Source organism: Bombus pyrosoma, linkage group LG2 (genome assembly GCF_014825855.1).
Source record: "Bombus pyrosoma isolate SC7728 linkage group LG2, ASM1482585v1, whole genome shotgun sequence".
Classification (NCBI taxonomy): domain Eukaryota; kingdom Metazoa; phylum Arthropoda; class Insecta; order Hymenoptera; family Apidae; genus Bombus; species Bombus pyrosoma.
The window spans coordinates 7,152,454-7,176,166 of NC_057771.1; the positions used below are offsets into that span (position 1 = coordinate 7,152,454).

The following is a 23,713-nucleotide window of genomic DNA, read 5'->3' on the forward strand; positions in this document are numbered from 1 at the left end:
TACCTGCCATAAGTATGAAATCAAACTGAGCAACTGTGTCGAGTTTAGATCGTCCTGCTTCCGCAAAATTAAACGATGATTTTGACTAGTAGTATACGATGTGAAATTATAGAGTTATAGGAAAGCAACAAGAGAATAAAAACAGTGGAAAGTATCGAATATCTGTATCAAATGGCACATTTCGTCCAAGCGCCATAAAATATTTGTGCCTGTCAGAAGATAAACCGATCAACTGCAAATTTCTGGAAACTCCCAATTCGTATTTCAAGTACGTACTTCATTATCTATACAAAATTAGCACTCAACGTGTCAAAGAACAAGCGATTGATTTTCGAATATTTGTTTATCAGAAGATCATAATCGCAAATTTGAAGATAAATTTAGAGAAAACAGTACTGTGATCGTCAAGTTTCCTCGCATTACAATTTCCTCGATGAGCATGGTTTCCAAGCGGGAAATTACGCCTGTTTCGTACAACCTTGCCGAAAAGATTGATTTAATCGGGAAAACAGATGACACACGATTTTCATTCCGTGTCACAGGATGGCAGATGGCAGATAGCATTGAAAAATCAATCGCTCGAACCGATTCGCTGAAAACACGAACGCGTAAAAAATGATCGACGCTAACAAGTGGGAATGGACGAGCGCGATCGTGGGGTAACTCGGTGTTATCGATGACAAGCGTACGAGCGACTAAAGGTGCGAATAGAACGCCTACAGGTGATTCGCTTTCGTAGCCTCGTGAATTTTCAGCGACGCGTCCTAGTGATTAGCGGCGTCGACGACGGCTAATCGATTTTTCCCGCTGGCACGCGGAAAAAGAGGCGCGTCAGCTTCTGGGAACAACGAACGCCGCGCCGCAAGAAATTCCGTGAAATCTCTCCGTGGTATTTTTCCCTAACCTACGGTGAACGTACGTTAATTGACAGAGAAAAAGCTCATTTGCATAAAGCCGTAGAGTCGACAGACTGTTTCAATAGAACGAATGGACGGAAAGAGGTAATCAGATTTTACCCATGTACGTGATGTTAACGCAACATTTCATTTACAATTTTCTTCGATCAATCTGTGTCATCGAATTCTGTTTTTCAGCCTCGTAACCACGAAAGACAATTCCGAGGATTCGTTGAATATTTCTCTCGTCGCTGTTTCTTCCATCCAGATTTTACGATCTTACGAAATTTCAAGAAACTGACGGATTTATAACGTTATGACGAACCATTGCTTGCTCCTTAATGCGAGTTAATTAGCAACTCGTGACAAGAGTTCGCTGAATACTTTCGTCCCTGTCATCTTTTCCGCCTAAATCTCAGAAAATTTAAAGAAATTTAAAGAAATTGGTATTACACGTTTATAACTTATAACGTTATGACGAACAATTGCTTGGTCCTTAACGAAGATAATTAGTGAGCACGCGACAATGGTTATAACGAGACGTCGTCCTTCTATTGTCTGGATATCGATGTCACGGTGTCCTTATCGTCGCGGAGTGCCATGTGGAGGGATCGATCGCTCGATTGTGACCAAGTATCGAGATAACACCGTACCGGAACCGGTGACCGCACATTACGGGCTGTATCGATGCGGCGACGTATGTACCGCAGGTATCCGACGCGGGGATCTCGCCTCGGATAAATTCATCGCAACGCTACGGGTTCCGCGGTCCTCCGGGGCCACGGATAGATCCTCGTGGGCGTTAGATCATTGTGATTCGCGATCCAAGACCTGGATCATCCTTCACTTCCGATAGGATCGTCCCTTCCCTCTGTTTCTCGCTCCGTACCCTCTAGGCTATTTCTTTCTCGCTCTCTACGCTTCTTCTTCTTACGTACCATATCGTCCGCAAGTATTTAGACGCCTGATGCGATTCGATGAAAAAATTGATGGTTTTATTATACCTCTGTCGTTTTGCCATTGGAAAAAGTTTCTCTGTCTCTTGCTATAAGCGCGATCAAACGTCTCGTTAAATTCCAATTGAAATTGAGGATATACAACTGCCTCGCGTAAGAGTTTCCTGTTTATTTCTAAAGATCAGCTGACAATTTTTAAAGTCTGTATATCAAGATAGGATTATTCGAATCGCCCGAGCTTCGACGTTTAAAAACGAAATCTCCAATTTTGAACAGAGCGATCGTACTCGTCGCAGGCGTGTGTTTGATATTTTTATTATAAATCTTTTTAACATCAAACTCGCATGACCTGTTGCGAATTTCTCCTTTCTCCGTGTGATTGACGACTGACGACGAGGCAACAGGACGATACATATTTGTTTGAACTTTCGAAGAAGCGTTTCATACGCATCAACCGAACACAAACAACTGTACTTAGAAACCTTATAAACGCGTACGCGAAGAGCGTGTATGGTAATGCGCGATAAATAGCGAGAGTGGAAGCGGAGATTTTCGAAACGAAGAGCAATCTCGCGGGCAGCGGAAACGGCGTGGATCTCTCGATCTTTCGATCCTCCGGCTCGAGAAAAATGGTGTATCGGATCGCGATATCTTTCAGCGCACGAGGATCGAGCGAGATGCGATCGGACGTATCGTAAGTTTTCGTACGCGGCTCCGTGTAATTGAATGAAGGGCACGGTGGATCGTGACCGGTCCGTGAGATAACTCGAAGACCAGTGACCTCGAAACCACGACGAAAACTCGAATGTTACGAAAGTAACAACGTTAAAGACTCTCGTCAATGTCGGACACCTCTTTCGATTTCTTCGAATCGTTACTGCCAAAATTACTGCAGCTGCAACCTCGAACCAAAGAAACAACCGTGCGACCAGAGAAACCGTTCGCCGATTCGGTGAATTACGCAACGATTCGATCGAACGATCCGAAATGAGAAAGAGAACAAAAAATAAGAGAGAAAGAAGAAAGAACGGTCGGTGAATACGCGCGGCGATCGGTGTTCCCGTTCGAGAAACGTTCCCCGATCGATTTGCAGCAATGAATACCATCTAGTCCGGCAAGTGGTTTATCGAACGATTCCGCGAACGAGATCGAAGCGCAATCGGTACGCGGCTCGCACGTGCGTGTACTTGCATGCGTGGAAAACGATGATGACACGAGACGAAAGGCCGTCTCGTCGCGGCGAACGAGGGTTGGGACTCGTGTCCACGGCGTGTCGACCAGAAAAGAAGAGAAGACCAGAAAAAGACAGAGGGAAAGAGAGAAAGGGAAGAAGAAACGGGCGCCTCGTGACTTGGCTGTCAGAGGATCAACAAATCCTGCCGCCGTAGACGCGGAACAAATACACGCGAGTTGTTGATCGCGTACGATCGAGTCGAGCTATTTATACCGAGGCTCGTCCACTCGTCCGAGGGAGTAGATCGAATGGAGATCGATGGGCTAGCTTTTCAGAAGTGGAAGACAACTGCGCGCTGTGGCGTGCACGGTGCCCGCGAATCGAACAACAGACACGTCGGCCAACTCGATCCTCCTCCTCTTCCTCTCGTGCCGTTCTTGCGAAACGAACGCCAACAACGAACGAAACTTGCCTTTCGAGAGAAACGAGAAGGAATTCCGGAGGCACGCGAGTCCCGCCAGGAAATTGCCTGAAATATTTAATCGGTACCATTGTTAGCCTAGATACACGTAGGTTGTTTCCTCGAGGGCTGGTTCTTCAGCCTCGTCGCTATCCCCTCGAAACCTATCTACTCGTTCTCTCGCTTCTTGTAGCTGCGTTTAGGGGCAATCGTGGAACGAACGTAGCCGGATATTAATCTAACGTTTTAAGCCAGTAATTACGTTCGGGAAGCTGCGCTGTTCTGATTCGACGTTTCTTCGTTCGGAAGTAATGCGATGAAAGAGCTGCTGCAGCCGGGTATTGTCTTAACTGAAACGCAAGTGGAAGAACTCCGGCTCGGACACGTTTTTGCGGTATCGTTGTCTTTAGAGAAAATCTGTGTAGGTAAGAGCTATTGTACGTGCGGATCGTAGATATAGCATGGTCGTAAAATTGGCAGAAAAGTAACTAGAATCTTGGCGTTTCCAGTGTCGAATACTCGAAGGAGGAAAGAATTCCAATCTTTTTAGATATAACGTCAACTTTGAATTGTTTCTCCCAAGGGAAATTATTGTTGCCTTTCCCAAGAGAAATTATTATTATTTCACCGACTTACTAACTTGCAGCGAATTTGAATACCCATGAACTTTGAATACAGCGCAAGAAAATAGTCGCGGATGACTATATACGTACGCCTCGACTGCCTGCAATTTATAGGAATTCTCAAATCAAATTACAAACCATAGAAGCAAAATCCGGCGGCAAAATCGTCCACTTGATACAACTAACTTTCTCAGTCGGAGATCTAAATTGCTTCGAAACTTACACAGTCCTAGGTGCGGCAACCTCGATGAATCTCCTCCTAAAGCTCCAATTTACCACTCTGTATCGTTTCCACCCAGTACACAAGCTTTTATTCTATGCACGAGGGAAAACGGTCTCCGTTGCCACTATTTTAAATACCAACATCTTCCCTCAGCGTGCATGCATATACATATACAAGAGAGCAGGGCCTGTGTCGAGTCGAGTCGAGTCGAGTCAACCGGGAGAGATCGGCTCGGAGCAGAAGGAGCATCTTTACAAATGGTTTCGGAGATAGGAGTTTTTTCAGTGAGCCAGTTCGGACCGTGCACGTAAGTTCGTCCACTTTACTCGTTGGGACGCGAGCGTGGAGCAGTAGCCAGCAACTGCAGCAGCCTTTTACCCGGGGCTCTCCAAGTGCAATCTCGTATTCATGAATTCCTTGTACGTAGCCCCTCTACCTTCTTCCACCTCCGCCTTCTTTCTCCGCCCGCGCTCCTTGCCTCTTCTTGCCCCTCTGCACCCTTTGCCATATCTTCTCTGTTCTCTTCTCTCTTCCTTTCTCTCTCTCTCTCTCTCTCTCTATCTATCTCTCTCTCTCTCTCTCTATCTCCCAATGTCTTGCCCTTCCGCCTCTCTAACAATCCCATACGCGTCGCTCTCCAGAGCCGAGGGACTAAGAAAATCGTTGGACGCTCTGCGCTCCTTCCTGCCAGAGACAGAAAAACAGACGCAAGATAGCAACCAGCGTGGAAATCGTTTCCGCTGGAAAGTCGCAAGCACAGCCACGAATTTACGAGGTCTTTACGCGGCTTGTATTAGAGCCGGCGTGTCGAGAATTTGTCAGGCTTGTTGTTTCGTACAATTGGATAGCTATAGATAAAGCTGTTAGGCTTTGTTTCTTTGGTCAGGTATATACAGGTTCGTGAGAGTATTCGAACATCCGTAGACTTTTTACGAACCTTTCGCGAACATATTACGCGTCTCGTACGAAACATTTGAAACTTTTATTAGCGCTATTGCGAGACTCGTGATCGTATTGATAGAGCTCGAACTCTAGGAATACGTACAGCAGTGGGAGGCAAAAGCGAAGATACGAAATTTTCTCGCTCTTACACGTACGTTGTATAAATTAACAGTTTATTCAGAACGTGCACAGTATATAGGGGAATACAAATTAACAGTAAAAAGATATAGGTAAATCTGTAGATAAGTCAATATTATACGAATCTCATTTTTTGCAAGGTGTATGATTTTTGATACTCGCTGTATTGAGAACAATACTACGAGATATTTGGTAGAAGCGTATACTTCGCAGAGATCGCAAAGATATTTAAACGATCCGTTATCCATAGTTGGACACTTGTTCAACTCGACTCAAAAATTCATTTTAGAGCTATTTTTCCATTTTTGCCTGTAATGAGAAACTATCATCTCGAATCTTTTATCAAACGAAACAGTTTCACTCTCGATGAGAGCCACTGTCGCCCGTGTTCCACGTTTATCTGAACACGATGGTGACCGTAAACGTCTATGCCGTTCAGGATTCGCGACCATAACAATAATTCCGCTGTTTAACCCCATCGAGTGTTCGACGCGTTCCTCTGTCCTTTTGCTTCTATGATTCTCCCCTTTCCTTGTGTCCCGCGTGTATCTTGGCCGACCTTCACGCGAAAACGGAACCGCTCACTGCTATTTATCAGCTTTGTCAATTATCGTTAAACGTTCGCAGGAACGCGGAAAGCCAAGCCGAGAACTTCTCGTCGTTGCAGTCTGCAACTCGCAGATACCGATAAATTCGATCTCGAAATCGTCGTACGGCTGCTTTAATCATTCAGAGCAATTAGTACGACAACGACTTGTGAAATATTGTAGCTCTCCAACTGTTTTTCGTAGTCAGTTCATACGTTGAGCCTACGCTGCGCTATTCTGGCGAGTGAACGGTTCTGCTGAACTCAGCGTTAAATCCTACAATTCTCGTAGCTTAAATTACGATGCAACGTGAAGAATCTCGCTAATTCTTGTCTCTGTTACTACAAAACAATCTATCAATCCTCCAGCCTTGAACGATTTTCATATTTTCTGTACAAAATCGTGAACTAAGTTTGTATCTTCCGAAGATTTATCATGAAGGTCGCACGGAATTAGGAGAACGTGATTTTGGAGTGGCATACAGTAGGGATGAGCTTGAAACTGAGAATTCCCCCGGAGAAGCAAAGTGGAATGTTCATAAAGAAAAGAACGTCGGAACAAAACGCGGCACGGTATTAAAAACACGATCGAAGAATAATTTAATTAAATTATAAAATATCTCATCTATTCATCGTGAACGTTTGAAAACTGCGACGTTTAAGAAAAGCTCAGCTCAGCTATTTTCTCCATAGATCGGAATGAAAAAAATTTCACGAAGAACCAATAAGAAGAATCAAACAGAAGGTAGCGACGTGACGCGAGTCTTCAATTGTTCGAGATTAGATAAGATACAAAATTCGGAGTCAACGAAGAGGCAATTCGATAGATTCCATTTGAAAGATCGCCGAGCTCATCTTTCGTAAGAGCTCCGTGAAAATACGGAAAACTGGAAGCTCGTTGTATAAAATTAATTACTCGGCTCTTTGATCTTCGTCTGCTCCTATTCACGGTTTTTTAACCTTTTCATTCAACGACCGAGAGAGCTCCGCTTTGGAATCGAGCGAGAATCTACTTGTCCGGTTTTTCACCCGCGTCGAACGTTCGCGGATTTTCTCGCCGCGAGATGAGGAGCGAACGAACGAGCTGTAGATAGTCCACGTGATACATAATCGATACTATTAATTAGGAAGTCTATAAATATCATCGTTGGAAAGGGAATGAATGGAGGAGAGCAGGTTTCTCATCCGGGTCACGGATCTCGATGTCGATTCGTTAAAATGACGAGAAAATGAGAACTATAGTCAGATCATACACACGGTGAACTTAAATTCTTGGTACGAGCGATGCCAGGTAGATTACACGAGCGTAGGTGAAAGGGAAATTGCGTCGAAGTCTTCGTTCATAAGAAAATCGAATCTGAAAATGTGACAAAATTAATTTGGAAATTTGTTGAGTATCTGTATACCTGATTGTTAACTATCCAACTTTGTTTTCTCCAGAGGGAGGCGTTGTACGAACAAATAGACCAACAGAATCTGTCTGATTTCACCTGTGACGCAAATTTTTACTTTATATATGTCATCGAACTCTTTATCGATACACGACCACGCGAGCAAAAGGCGTGTAAACGTGAAAGTTGACGGAGAAACTTGGCGAAAAACGCGGAGGAGTAGAGAAAGAAACGAGTGGAGCGGGGAAAGGTAGTTTTCGTGCAGTTAGCCGCTCGGAAAAAAGGCTGGAGTGGCACTTTTTCTAAAAACCTACTCGTCGATTTAGTGACACGTGGCATCTCGAGCAGCTGCTGTACTTTGCCGCGCATCTTCGACCCATTTACCCTAGCTTGTTTATTCTCAACGAAAAAATGTCGCGACGATCGTTCACCAGTGCGATGCCGGGAAAAAATCCAATAACGAGCGATTTTCTCGCGTCGACGATGGAACCGGCCCGGTATAGTATACCAACTGGCCATTTGCAAAAATCCACCGACGAAATGTTTCGAATCGACTGGCAATATCCGGCAATTTACAGGCGCGGAGCCGGCTTTCCACGCGCGCGACGAGTCACGCCGGTGCCACGGTTCATCGGTGTAATTTCCACTTCGATTAGCGAACGCTTCGATGTCACGGACAGTCTTTAGGATCGAAACGAGACTGCGAATTGCCGGCAACGACGCAGCTAACCTGGCTTGATTAAAATCGACGAGCAGGCCACGCTGCTCCATTTCCGGACCAGCCAGGCTTCTGAAATTTCCTCCTGGTCATTTCAGACGACACGATGTTCGATTCGGCATCCGTATTTTTAGACGCGGGGGAACGTAACGCGTTTCAGGCACGCTGCTCGCCGACCGTTTCCAACGCTTGACATTTAGATTCCCATTAAGCGATCGCTACTTTAACCCTCGGCCATCGGACCTGCACCGCTTTCAGACGATGCTGGTGTAGCGGTTTACGCACAGGCGGTGCTCGAATCCCTTCGGCTCTCTTGCTTTTGCACTCGTTTTTTATCCGCGTATATTATTTTCTCTTCCACTTCCTCTGTTCTTCTATACAAATTAGTGGCTATTGTTATCCGTGTTACTCGCACGAGTAAAGGAAATCAATCGCCTTGAACAAGACAGAAATTATTTGCAGCCAAAGGAACACGGACACCACCGCCTGATGTTAGGTTCGTCGTTCGAATGTTAAATACGCATCTTGCGTTTGATTCTTATAGTATCAACGTAAATTATCATACTGCGTGAAGTATTGTTTGAGAACGTTATTCAATAGGAAAAGTGATTATATGCTGTTATTCGTCATTTCCATTCAATCGTTCGTTCCTGGAATGCGGATTTTTATACAAATTCACATTTCCGTGGATATAATTAATAAAGTGGCAACTCGGTAGAAAATTATAGAAGGCTCTACGCTTTGGACATTTTATCCTTTCGTATTATATGCGCTCTGTACGATTTTGTGCTTTCGCGTTTTCTGTAAACGCATACAAAATCCGCGGACTATTTATCATAAAGGCGGTCCTTTGACACGATAGTTGATGTACCCACAGCCATGAACCGGTTCGAAAACGGAACAAAGATCCAGATGGAAAGAAGGTTTACCCCCCGTGGAAAGGTGAAATGCACAGGATCGAGGGATCGATCGAGAACTACCGGCGCCACGTGAGGCAGCCGATCATTCCCGGAATTGATTGGCAATTACCGGCAAGAGAAGCGACGGCGCGCTCGATTCTCCGATCCAGAAAATTGAGTTAGCCGACGAAACTCGATTCGCGAGGAGAAACGCGAGGAGGAATCGACCTGCCACGAAAATTCGATATTACCTTAATCAGACTTTAAATTGCGCGTCCGCGAAGTAAGAGAGCGTACACGGGACGTAGACTGGGTTCGACCAATGACGACGAGCGAACGAAACCCAACTCGTCTCGAAATGCGAATTTTCCACGTGGGAAACCGATTAATTACGTCGAATTTGCCTTAAACGAACGAAATTACCTGTGTCCCACGCAGCCGGGATAAGCCATGGCTCTGAAATGTTGAAAGATAAAAAATTCCATTAGACAAAATTAAACGATAGCGTAAAATGTATGATGGATGTACGCTTGGGAAATTTTCATTTCCTCGAACAGAGATATAAACTTCTTGTACGTAGATCGATGGATTTCCGTATTCTCTATAAAAAGATATTAAAACGCTTAAGTGTCTTATTACCTTTGATTAGCGTTTATTAGTTTCAAGGATATTGGAGAATAGCTTTTATGAATATACCTTGTAAGGACGATAGCGAAATTGAACAGATTCCTGGAATTGCTTTCCTTGTAATCACGGTACGAATTCATTAGAATTCCGTAATATGAATTGCGACCAGAAGAAAATTACAAAGAAAACGTTACGTCAACGCGACGTTCGTGCTTAATGATTTAAAGAAAAAGAGAGCCTGATGTTACGTGATAATAAAATAAGACGAGCAATCGTGCCAATTACCTGAGAGGGTAATTAAAGAATATGACTCACAGTGGAACCGACACGCGTTGAATGTTTTATGGCCATCGTAAATCGAAATATTCGAGAGCGAAGCACGAGATCCTCTTTCTTCAGAGAGAACGAAATAATTTCGTTTGTGTCGATGAGCGACTGTAAGAACGTTCTATGTAAAAGCAATTTTCGATATTACGACGATAACGACAGTGACGATCGTAATTTTTGATTCCTATTTCTGTGTCCATGTGTTGGACACTGGGATCACGATTAACAACACACGTTTTAATTTGAATGGAATCGTTCAACTCATCCGCGTAACACTTCTATAAACATGCGCTATGGACAACATACGCTAAGTAAATAAATGAAAAATTGAAACTATCATCGTCGCTGCCGTTTCCATCTTCGAAATACCCTCGTATCTCGTATTTTTATATTCATAATTTCAATTTTAATCGGTCTAATAATTACCTCGTTCCTCGTGTTTCGTGTGCGCGGACGTCGTAAAATCGGATAATTGCTCGTCTAGATGCGTCTGTTTATAAACTGGGCCCATTACTAACCCATTGGGGACGTAGAAATTATCGCTGGAAATTAAGCCAGTGCCAGTGAGGTAGTCGATGATGGATGAAACATGGTTGGACACCGAGCGAGTGGCGAATAAGGGTGAAAAAAGTGGTTGACTTATAGCGTTCTGTATATCAGTCAGAAGGATAACTGGAGCTGGAAGGAAAAAGATGTGGTTCTGTAAGCGAACAACCGCCAGGCGACTTCTTTCGTTGTCGTTTCGTCATCGACGAGAGTCCACTACAGTGCAGGACAAGTGACGTCGATTTGCGGTTAATTGTCGACCAGAGGAACGATTCCGGACAGGTGGAAAAATGAGAGAAAAGAAGATGGCACGAACGTTGCCCGAATGGAACGTCTCAATTCAACGTTACTTTGCACCTTCTCGCTGGCGATTTTTGCACGATTAAGGAAATCAGTCTTCCTTTTTTCTAACCGATTCGTTGGAAGAGAACTCGGTAATCGTGGGTAAACGGACCGACCGCAAGTCTCGGAAACCGGATGACAAAGGCGGAACCAGTTCTAATAACCTGTCTCGAAGCAGACAAAAACCGGAGACCAGTTTAAGAAACGATAGACTCTAAACGATCATCGCTCGCTGCGCGATCGTCGATCTTCCTGGAAGAATCGATACTCTTTTCCCTGTACTTCCACTAAACGCTTTAATTCGCCACGTTTTTCAATTCCATCCAACTCTAATCCGGAATATCGAGCGGAGAATATCGAGCTAAAGACGAGCTTAACATACGGTTACCATGGAGCGATCAAACTGCCTGGATATCGAAGCGGCGGTGTAAATTCTTTGTGAGATAAGATTTCGAACGAGGTAGAAATTCTTAAAGGTTTCTTAATAATTTCCCAGTAATCTATGGTAATAGTACACGAATTTGTATCAAAGTGTACAAATTAATAGTTGGAAGCAACAGCTACCACGTTTCCCATGGAGACATCGGTCTATAAATCTAAAGTAGGTACTTGTTAGAAACATAACGACGCTATATCTTACTATTATGTACTCTGCTACATACGTTTACTACGTAAATATCACTGCTTATATCAACCCCGTTACAATCCTATTCTTCTAACGTTAAAAAGAATCTTCGCACGATTCCGACAAAATACGAGAATTTTCTCGATATACGCGATTCCTCCGTATCAAACATCTTCCTCCTCGAACGTTCCGAGCATTACGTTCGGACCTTACGACTTCTCTTTGTTCGTTCAAGGTGAGAGCAAGATCGGAATATAAAAGTTCGAGAACTGCGACGCGGTCGAAATTAAAATTGCGAAAATCCAATGTGTTGCTATCGGTTTAGGAGACGCTTTGCAGTCTAACTTGTTTCAGTGTCGATATCATCTCGTATCCGGCGTCACGCGTCACGAAACTTTGTTGCTCCTGCAGGTTCCGCGCGAATCCACCTTCTTGGCGTTCATCAGCGTTCCGTGAAACGACGCGTAAACGATACTCGACGTGTTCTTCCGGTGCAGCGCGGACGGAACTGGATCCCGTGGCAGGGCAGAAAAGTCTCGCCCGGGACGAATGTGTAAACCGGAACCAGTCGCGGAGGATGGCCGAGAGACTCGCAGGCAAAAGTAAAACGGCGAATGGCCGCCCGCGGCCGTTTCCGAAGCCGGATTATCCCGGTGCCGCGGAAACCCATAATTCCTGTAATAAGGTCATTATCGTGTGACCCGGGACTGAACGCCGGGACCAAGCCACGAACACACACCGGCGGCTCGCTTGCATAAATACAGATTTCCATTTATACCTCGCCGCGCTCGCGCCACGGTATTCCCTGTGCGCGAGTACACGTGCACGCGAGTACCGTGTGTACGCGTATTATACGAACTCGCGGCTCATGCCTTGGACAGTGGCGTAACTTCGAATCCGGGTCACTTTGTTCCTCGCGGACAAGTGTACTCGACGATGGGTCGATTTTTGCCGATTCCAGTTGAAATTTGAAGTTGGACGTAAAATTCATTTGTGGATGTATGTGCTTCTCGTGGAGTTTCGAGGCTCTACTTTCAGCATCGTTGAGCGATGACATTAGGTGATAGATTTTTGATGACCTTCTCGTGCAGTTTGAAAGCTTTACTTTCGGCTACATTGGGTAGCGTCGAGTGGCGCCAATCTTGTTATTAGATTTCTATGTATTTATGGGAGGTTCAAAGGCGCAAAGCCTAGCCGAAGCTAGATCTCTGTTTCAATTTCTTTGACTCTGGTCATAAAAATATAAATCTGCATAAAAAATAATGCAGCTGAGTTCACAGTAGCGTCCACATCAAAGCTCATAAATAATTCACGGATAGAATACGAGGAATGGGTCAATTGCTGTAATAAGCTTTGATTTGTATAATCCAGGCCAGGATATAGCAAGATGAACTATTGTATTAGAAGTGGTATCGATTAATACAGCAGCGATATCCGTTCATTCCGTTTCTTTACGTCCGTAAAGATCTCGTAAGTTATTATCTCGATGATGGAAAACTTTCTGTTTTCGTGTTCGGCTAATTTTACGACCTCGTTATATAAACGACTCGGAAGTCAAGCTGATCAACCAAATCGGGATTAATCGTTCGATTTTCGAAGAACCAGAGGCTAATCGTGCATTGTGATGCTAAATGTAAGAAATTTTGTGAATGAACGAGCGATTCGTGTCATGACCCGCGTTATATCATGTCCTGAACGAACAGTGTTCGGTATTCGCTGTCGAGTTGCCTGCTAACTGCTCGTAAAAGTCTAAAAGTAAATCTACCGACGAGCGTAAGTTTCCGAACCATTCACAAACAGCGATGTAGACACAGCGTTAAACTGCACGAAGAAGAACTCTATTCCTGATGAGCAACGGTCGACCTAACTACCATCTTTTCGCGACAACGGAAAACTTACGACTAAATGCAAACGCGACAAAGAATCGGTCATCGACTCTTCGAAGAACGTGGTCTCCAAACGCTCCGATTTAGCTCGAGTTCTCCTTCCTTTTCGCCAACTTGCTTCAAGTTCTAGGGCTCTCCCCTCCTTTTACTCGAGATTTACCAGAGATGGTTACGCCACTGCGAGCCGAACAGGCCGGTGTATAAATGCCTAGATGCACACAGTTGTGAGAGCGTAGGTACACGCGAGAGGGGCCTGGCATACCATCGACTGTCCATAGCCACCTAAGCAGATTCTGTCCCCAAGGTACGAGCGGCGAGGATTCGTAGCGTTCAATTTGCATTCTAAAGTCCTGGCGATGCGGAGTAAGAAGAGGAGTCTCTCGGCCACTCGGCGCTAGCTTGCGCGCCACGCCGGATCTCCTCGCGTTTCCACGCTGCCCGCTACTTTCCATTTGTCGCTTTATCGCTTATACGATCAGAGCGAAGCCAAATCTCAGAAGCCAACGAACCCATCGTCGTAAATTCGACAAAGCTGACATCGAAGATCGCAAACGTGCGACCATTAACTACGCTACTGCTCATAAGTATCTGGACATTTCGGCCCGTACTAACGGTACGTGAACTTCGCCAAAGTGTACAAATTAATGGGAAATTAATAATTAGAAACAGCACTTGCTACGCTTTCCGTGCAATCGTCAAACTATAAATCTAAAGTACCTGTTAAACACGTAGCAATAACACGTTTCACGGTTTATCGCGTATACCGCGACATACGTTCGCTATGGAAACATCACGCTGGTTGTATCAACGTCAGAGAGGTGACGACAACCGCGTATCTCGTTTAGAACACAAGTTACAGAGCTAACTTACTTATTGACTGACCTGTGCATTACTCGCGTACCCCGTGTTTATTCAGTCCTAACAAATACTCGTTCGAACCTAGGGCCGAGGATGGCAAAAAGCAGTTTTACGGTGGTAAAGTATCGCAGAAAGGTAGAAAGGAAATCGGTTCTTAAGTCTGAGAGAGTCGTTTAACGTTTGTTTGCTCAAGAAAGAGGGCGGTATAGGGGTAGTCAGGGCTGGTACCATCGAGGATAGGAACAAAGTAAAGGAATTGACTGTGTCTGCTGTCGACTCGTCCTACGATTATCCTTCCGCAGAACGAACAATAACACGATCGACCGTCATTTTCCGCGCAATTTGTAACCAGTTCTCTGGCGATCGATCGTCGTGGTTTTTCTGACGCGTAAGAAATAGAAATAACCGGGGTTAACGAGCCAGAAATAGTCGTGTTTCTGTAAATTCGTTAATCCCTGCCGAAATATGTTCGTAGGAGGGCTGATTCGTGGGCGTAAACGCGACGTTATCCGGCTCGTTCGATTACGTGCATCCGATGGTAATAAAAGCTTCGATTTAGTTGCATCAGAGGATTCCTGAAAATCGACGACAGTTATCGAGGCTCGACAGTTTTGAATAAAACATTTCCCCTGGCGTAACGTGCTAAGGCACAGTGACGCAATCGATGGTGCAACGAGGTTGTATTTTGCATTCTGCGAGGACACGATGCAGGATAATTTCCGAACTCGCTTTCATTGCCATCGTATAAGCTTGTGAGCGACCGAGCGCCGAGCCAAGAGCGATCTTCGCTGCTTAGGGAGAAAAGAAATCGATTAGGCGTCTTATCTAGGTCACGTGGACCACTCAGTCAGACCGCAGTCAGAATACACGTCGATCAACTACGCCAACTGAAAAGTGCAGAAATAATTATTTTAATAATTTAATAATCGAAGTTTACAAGGGGACATGGTCAGATTTTTATAAAAAAGCAGATATATATTTACACGTAATTATCATCAAATCGGAGCAACGACATTGCGAAGCTTATAATAAAGAGCGAAGTAAATCGTTTTAACTTCTGAGGCGCTCGCTTAATTTTTACGTATTTAACCAACACGTAACGAATCTGAATCTGTTGCGATAGTCGTTTGTTTTCACGTTGTTGTCTATCTTATCAAACGTAAGCTTAATTTCAGACGGGTAAGGCCATCGTAGATATATACGAGTGTTGCAATCAAAGGCACAATAAAGCCATTTTGCCGAAAAGTGGTTCGTAATAAATATTTCTCCAAGATATAGTCGATGCGTGTAATTTAAGCTATTAGCTAGCAAGGACGAGTTAAGTCGTCGCTTGAGTTATCGATCTTCCCGACATAATATCGGGAGGTTCGATGAGTTCGTGGCAAAATTGAAGAATTTATAAGCAAAATATATCTCCATAGAATTAACCTTATATATCGAATGATATATGGTCCGTTTCTTTCGATCATTTGCTGTTACAAATCGAGTGATTTACTTTTTCGAAAACCTATTCATTTTTTGTCGTTAAATTTCGTCGAATTTAATTTTTTACTTACTGCAAGGTGTTCGATCGATTAGGATTCGAAGATAGTTTGAAACGCCTGGACGAGTAAATTTCTACCATGAACAGCCTACAACGATTTTCTAAAAGATTATACTAAAACTCGAAACAGCGAACAATATTTATGGGAAACCCTTACTTGACGCTTCCGAGCGACGTCAGCCAGATGTCCAAAGAGTTTGTCGGTCAAACGATCACCGATGGTCTTTTTATTTTTCGGATGTGTCGGCAATTCGATTTCGTATTCCGTCCGTCCCTCCCTCACCGCGTGCATCGAAGGTTTATGGCTCGTATTTCCTCTTTAACGCCAAAGTTGCTTCGACCGCGGCTGATTCCACTCGCCTTTGTGCTCCCTTCGCTGACTCTCCGAACTTCGCTTCGTCCTGTGGCCTACGTTCGCCGGAGGACGAATCGTATCCTGCTTCGTCCTCAAGATGGACATCGAGGATGATCGCCCGTTACGTTCCAATGATTCGTCGTGTTTTACGAATTCTTGGCTTTCGTAATCGTCGCATCGACGTGTCCACGTTTACAGTCACGAATCGTTTCGTAATACGCTTCCACGTCGCTTCTTTCTCCTCCATTTAACCGTGACTGACTGTAAACAGTTTACGAAGTTCATTGCTCGTTTGTTTAATTAACACGTTCATTCTGAATCAAACGATAACACCTAAAACGTATAATTGCACCTCTTCTCGCGAGAAACGTCTTCATCTTAAATATTAGGTCGCTGTTTAAATCCTAAATTAAATCTTCTATTTCTATATATATTGTTCGGTTTATGATGTCCATCCATGTTGCGTTACGTCTCTTTCATAGAGTTCAAAGTTATTTTAATCTTTTTCGTCCTCCAAACTAGTTTTCCTCCGATGAGATGAAAATCTTTCGACAGCAGTTCTGTCATTGGTGAATTCTTTCTAGATGCCTCGTTAGCGCGTTAACTGGAATATCTTACTTCTGTCTTCTGTCCTGTTTTCTCCGGAATGTTTTAAAGCACAAAAATATGCGTCGCAGTTATACGCGACACAAACTTCTCAGTCTAATAAAAAATATCGGCGCTTACGTGTGACGCTTATAGGGAAGCCCACCTTTACTCGTTCCCTCGACTACGTTTCGATCCGTGTTTCCGTTTCTCTGTTCGATGTTGGGCCACCTTTCGCGGAACTTCCTAATTGACGAGCGTCGTTGGCCAACCAAATTCGCATATTTGTTCTAGCAATTTGTAGGGTCTCACGGTGCGCGCTAATTAAACGTGCCGCGCGACGTTCGGATAAAAATACATGCTCAAGGGTGACGACCTTTATGTCGAGAGACTACAGACCTCTGGAAGTTGTTCGACGAATAAGGGAAAAAAAAAGAAAAAAATCGTCTGCGAGGAGAGAAAGAAGGGTTGATCTTTGGTCTGTGGCGTCGAATCCGCTCGTCAACGAAGTCGCGAGTTGCAAAAACTCGTTTCGTGGTTCGTTGCGAAGGTTAAAACCGTAACGCTCTTCTATCTGGGTTGTACGGTGTTCGCCGCGGACGCACACGAGCTGGCCGAGCTTAACATCGGCGAGGCCCCTTGCCAGACCGCAATTACATCCCATAAAGCACGATTGAGACACGGTTCGGCCATTATTCTCCCATACAGGGCCGTACAAAAGGGTCTCGCCGTTTAACGCGCCCCCATACGAGCTCCTTGCTTTCGGAATTTATCTACCTACACGCGTGCGTACACGCATGCCTCTTTCTCTCTATCTCTCTTCGTCCATCGGACGAAACCGAGGGAAATTGTTGGAGACCTCGGCGTCCAGCCATCCAGAATCGCCGTTTCCTTCGTAATTGTGGACGACATCGTCCTGTTCGTTGTTGCTCGTCTCAATGCGATAGCGCGGAGGGAAGTCAAGGTACTCTTCTTCGAGAGAGTCTGCTCGAATATTCCGTTGATTCTCCTGGAAAAATCCAAGGACATAGATGGAACGAGGCTCTGCGCGCTCGAATGCAAATCGCGGCCGGCTCTCGCGTCCATTTCCCTAATCCCGAACGGCGATGACACGTTCATGCATTTATGCATTCTTTCTTCGATTCGTCTCGCGTAATCGTCGTCGTGGAAAACGGCGGGAAACTTCTAATTCGATCGGGCTGGATGTCTCTAAATCGAGCGAGAATCCTGTGCATCGAATAACCTGAAGAAGGTGAATCAGGGAAGGAAATCGGGCAGCAGGAGACGAACTCGATAAGAACAGGGGTTGAGATCGCGTCTGTCGACGATGAATATGGGCAGAGGACGAAGAGGACAGCGATCGAAGAAGTCGATCAGGGAGGGGGGGGGGGCAAAAAAAGAAGTGAGACTGGCGAGACCGACTTTCACTCCAAAGACGTAAGTTACGATCTTTCTGGACGCTGGTGTATTTGTTGATATTCGAGGGACAGAGAGAAAAAATGATGCAATCGCTTCATTGAGTAACCGCGCAAGATAAATTACCGCCGCGTATGCTACTGGGTCAGCGCGATCGCCCACCATTGCCAGTCGAACGTGCCGAATAGCCAGAGGATGGGGTCGTCTCGAAGATAATATTGTCCTTCGACCGGTCCCTTCCACGCTTTTTCTCCCTTTTTCTTCTTCCTTTCTTTTAGTTTCTTGTTCTGATTCGCGGCAACTTTCCTGGTCGCGCTTAATCGACGAAACTCGAGGCACGTCTCGACGTCGCGCGCGATTGTGCGGCTTCTTAAGACTTTACGAAGCAATTACCGTGCCGCTAATTAGAGTACGAGCGTCGGTATCCGTGGGCAGTCCCATTTTTGCCTACGAGGAGCGCGCGATCCTTCGCGTAATTGCAATTTCGATTGCCGTCGACGATTTCATTCTTCGCCGCGTTCCATTCTGCCTGTGTTTTCCGGCTGGTAAGCCTCGTGACTTAACGCCGCGCGAACGATAAAGTAAAGCGGATCTGAGCGTAAAGAAAAAACAAAGAGCAGGAGAATGGAGTGATTTAGACGGGGGAGGATTTGGTCAGACCCCACCGGTGGATTTCGGGCGATTTATGAAGCTAACGATTACTAACTGGCTGGCAAGTCACGCGTGTCGAAGCGTTTCAGCCCAAGGTATTAATTATCTGGACTCTCTTGTACGATCGAACCATTGGAAATAGTTGATATAGGGGCTTGCATTTATTATGTCTTTAATGGCTAATAAAAGGAACAGAGGGAAAACGACGACGACGCCGATCGTAAAAGAAGAAAGTTAAATGCATAGGTATACAGATACTACGAAGCACAATGCGCATAAATGAAAAGAACGAGCGACGATTTTTTATACGAATCAATATTACGTGAAATTTTATCGGACGATTAAATATATACCAGCTTTGAAATTATCGATATCGATAAATTTATGTAGTGTATGTAAGAACAAGTTTGCTATAAGACAAAATCGTCGACTCGCTGAGATCGTCGATTTTGATATCCTGGAAACTTCAGTTGATCTTTGGATAATTGATGTATCTTTGCATAGTCTATACATTTTTGCACATTTCAGTTTCTCGTGAATACGTAAAAATCCAATTATTATACAAAAGGACGCTGCAATCCTCGTCGATCGAAAGTCTGCTTGTCGATCAAACATACGAATAAGGCTGAGTAGTCCGGGTTGTCCTCCATCAGGATTCAAGAGAGAGAACGGCCGGGACACGGAGATTTAGGTGCGTCGTTAAATGTCCCGGGCAAGATCAACATTTGCCTTTCTTCTTCCGCGTGTTCCTCTTGCTTCCCTGCAAAGAGAAGGCCGTTCGTTCTTTCGTTTCCATTCGCTAGGACTCCTCCAGAAAAATTTTCTTTCCCCGGGGTGGAAAAGAAGTTGCAAGGCGACCCTCGCGCGTCGATCCGCCGTATTTACACAGGCTCGACAGTCGAGAACGAGTTCTCGCTAACGAAGACGAAATTTAACGAACATCCAGACCTTCTGCTCCCTTTTTTTCTTCCGAACGGATGATCGAGCCTGCTAACGACCACGAGCTGCTTCCAAGCCGAAGAAACCCTTTCGACGAACCCATCGACGAGCCTTCGATGCTCGCCTGGAACCAGGTTGGCGTGACTGATAATTCTCCGCGAAAATGGTACGCGCTGGCAACCTGCCACCAGCTGGGACGATGTTCAGCGGAATCTTTGCTGTTAAATACCCGCCGATGAAATCGTCGAGTCATTCTCTCGAAGCGGTTTAACCTTCCACCGTCTTGCAATGATTACCAAAGCAACCGTTTCACGCGTTATCGAGAAATTTCACGAAGAAACCTTTCTTGCGTACGTTCTTGACCTGTTAACCGGGTCATTCGCTAATCCGAAGCTGCTGTTATATCGTAGAATCGAAAAGCATCGTAACAAAGACAAATGCGTTTCTGTTAGATTGGTTTTGTTTCGTGGGAATGTAAGTACTTCTTACACGGAATATAATTTACTTTTTGGAGAAACGAAACAAAATGTAACAAAATAGAGGGTCGCTAAGTGAAAAAACTATTCCATACAAAAGAGATACCTTTTGGTTATAAACTGTTTCAACGTTTCTGCTGTAATAAATTCCCTCCTTTAAGAGCACCAATTTCAATATAAAATAATTGAAAACAGCATGTTCTCGAAGATGTAAGTCTGTTAAAACAATCATTCAATACGTTGAAGTTTCGCGAAATTTAGGAAAAATTTAGGAGTTGCAATTATTATTAACGAGCGATATTTTCGCTCCCTGTAAAAAATAGGAAATTTGTCATATCGCGTTTTCTCTCGTAGTCTTCTTTTTACGTATGCGTTAATCCGATGACAATATAATCTGATGAAACGGGATAATGTGGAATTCAATTCACCGTTGCGCCTAAAGAGTCCTATAGAGAACAGCAAAAGCATTTGGTTTGTGAACGAACCTCCCTCGGAACCAGCCAAAAGAATTCAATCCGCGGATTACGGTACCCACTTTATCAAGACCAGGCTCGTGTGCAAATTGGTAGAACGCGAAAAAACCGTGCGGCAAAGCTGAAACATACTTGGAAGGCTCGAGACGGCTGGCCGCGCATCAACCAGGCAGATCGTTCGCTTTGTCCCTCTGTGGCTCGGCCGTTTTTCTCCCTTTCGGTGGCTTTTTTCAGGGCTGATTCTCAGCCACACCCCCGTACGTCAGAGACGTTTTAAACGGGGACCAGACACGCTCGCGCAACTCGGTACTTTGGTCCGAGGCCTTTAATTTGGCACGTGTTCCACTCTTGGCTATTGTTGCCATGATTGTTGGGTGGATCACCCTTTCCTCTCGCTCTGTCTGTGCTCGTCTTCCGCCCCCTCTTTCGCCGCTGGTTTTTGCGGTAAACGGCGGATGCTGGTAATGCACCGGCCCGCGTCTGTAGCCCAGTGCATGCCCGGCACGTGTTTCGTTTCTTCGTGGCCGTTTTTCGCGCTGCGGGCGACTTTCCATCGGAACGAAACGTTTCCGACAAGTTGAACGCGTCTCTCCTGCTCGCGATACTCCGAGCATCCGAGGAGCAGCACAGCACGCGAGTCCACCACCGTCGGGGATTTGAAATCGAGAGATCGTTGAACGTTAATCCTCGTTTGGGTCACTCGGTGTTTGGGTAGCTACAGTGGTCACAAACAATGGTACTGACACGTACTCTTGTTTTATAACGAAGCGTTTTTCTTATCAGGTTCTATATAGATGTTCCACTTTTATCGTATCGGATTTTTGTAGCCTTTTATGGAAAATTCGAAGGTGCAAACATTTATAAAATATATCCAATAAGATATAATGTATACTTAATAATATATATCTATAATAATATACCTAGAAAGATACGTTTCAAACAAACGTTTCATTCTCGAGTATCAAATTTTTCTACTCGAAATGAAAATAAAATTATCTCTAAAATGTATAGGATACCCGGGTATTCTAATCGTTCAACAGTCGCGATGATTTTAGTTGAGTGTACAAAAATTGAACAAATTGTTGATTTACTTTAATTGAATTCTTCCAAGGAATCGAGACTATGGTCGAACTTTGTTGCTCGAAGTTTCTTCCTCCGTGTCGTATAGTGGATAATAAATTATAGAACGCCTTTTAATTTAGCGCGCGAATCCTTCACGTTGAAGCGGAGAAGCGTTTGACCCTCGTTGCCCTGTCGGATGCATTCTACTCCAAATCATTCATCGACCCAGCGAGGAATTGCCCAGCCGCTTGACGAATAGCGTGCAGACGATCGAAGTCGAGAGTGGTTCACATTCGACTCGTTTTCGAACCGTGGCGACCGAAACTGGGCCACTCATTTACCTTAATAATGCTTGGCTGTTGGTCGACTTTCGTTTTTCACAGCGACTGGTTTTTCGCGACCTTGCTCGCGATTTCGTATGATTAACGGTTTGTGCATCGTTTAGTGATCGAGGTAAAGAAGCCCCTAAATGTTCGATCAACGAAGCCTGCAGAACGAGCGGCCAAAAAGCAACGTCGATGGAATTTAATTTTTAAAGATTCTGTCAGCGGTTAGATCTTATTATTGCTTTATCTATTCTTTCATTTTCAGTTGCCCCATTTACGTAATCAAGAGAATTTCATATTTTTATTGTTTAAGAGTAAAATAAAATGTATACTATTCTCTGTTACATAGGAAGAAAAGCTGATCCTAGCTTTTACGCTCTGGGTATAACGCGTAACGTATTTCCCATATTGCAGAGTTCCATTGTTTATGCGACGCTTGCGACAACAACGATTCAGTCTCGCCTTAAACACTAATGAACAATTATTAATACGTTGACTGCAACGATAATCGTCGATGACCAGTCTGTTATTAAAATTTTTAGAACGAATAAAATGAGAGAAATTTCGTGTATTAAAAAATTCTCAACGAATTGAACGACTCGGATACGTCTATGTGACGCGTATTGTCAGAGAAAAGGTGCGCGAACACGATACAACATCTCGCGAAAATGAAATATTATGCCACGATGTATTTCAGTCTATCGCAATATACGCAAAATTCGCGTGACAGTCAACGTGTTTATTAATCATTATACGAACGTGTCTTTAATTCCTATGGTTGCAAACTGGGACGAGGAATGATACCGTACGAAAGAAGCCTCGCTCCGCGGATGCGACCCACGAAGAGAACGTACGAGGCCTGTCGGCCAGCAAGATAAAGAGTGGCGCGTATACAAAGAAAACCTGCTGGCACGCAGCGCGTGAGGAAGAACGATGGCGAAATTCCCCGCGAACAGTCTGTAAATTCCAGGCTTTACTGCCTGTCGTCGGTGAAATCGAAGCATATTATTTTAGCGCCGGATGATCCTCAACTCCCGCGCAAGACACATGCAAGAGGGCCTAGGGAACGAAGACGACGTCTTTCGTTGCGCCTAGAATAACGTTCGCCGCGAGAGGAATTCCCTTCGAGGAGGAAACCGATTGAAATGCGTTTTGCGAACGACCACGCGGCGAAATATCGACGTGGATAACGTCGACGATGGAAAACGTTTCAGGTCGGATTTCTCGATCGTCTTTATTACTTCCGAAGCTACCAGAACCCGCGTTCCCCTGGAACATTCTTCGATGTTAAGGCTTCGATGGATGCGTTTTCTGACGAACAAAGTATCGAGCTATATCGGTTCTTACGAAAGAAGATACTATTTTCCAGATGTTTCACCAATTCGTCCGAATATCTGATCGTGCAATATCTGATCTGAGAAATTCTCTCGATGTGGCGATTGTAAAGAGCAATAACGGCGACAGCAATTGAGACAAACGAATTCTTACAAATAGATATAGAGTGCGTATGCTTGTAGGAATTCGTTCGCTGGATGAAATTCGTCGGAATACATTCGTCGTTCGAGCAAGTTTGATTGGCCGCGTCGATCGAATCGGAATAAAATGGGTGTGGGAGAACGAATTTCCTCGATGCACGAAAATAAGCGTTGATGAGATCCAGAAGGGAAGAT

General features: G+C 44.6%; 1 protein-coding gene across 12 annotated transcripts in view; it reads left to right on the forward strand.

Moving 5' to 3' along the window:
* LOC122577702 (SH3 and multiple ankyrin repeat domains protein 3) overlaps nucleotides 1–23,713 on the forward strand; it is a 176,233-nt gene that overhangs the window by 133,285 nt on the left and 19,235 nt on the right. The window lies entirely within an intron of this gene.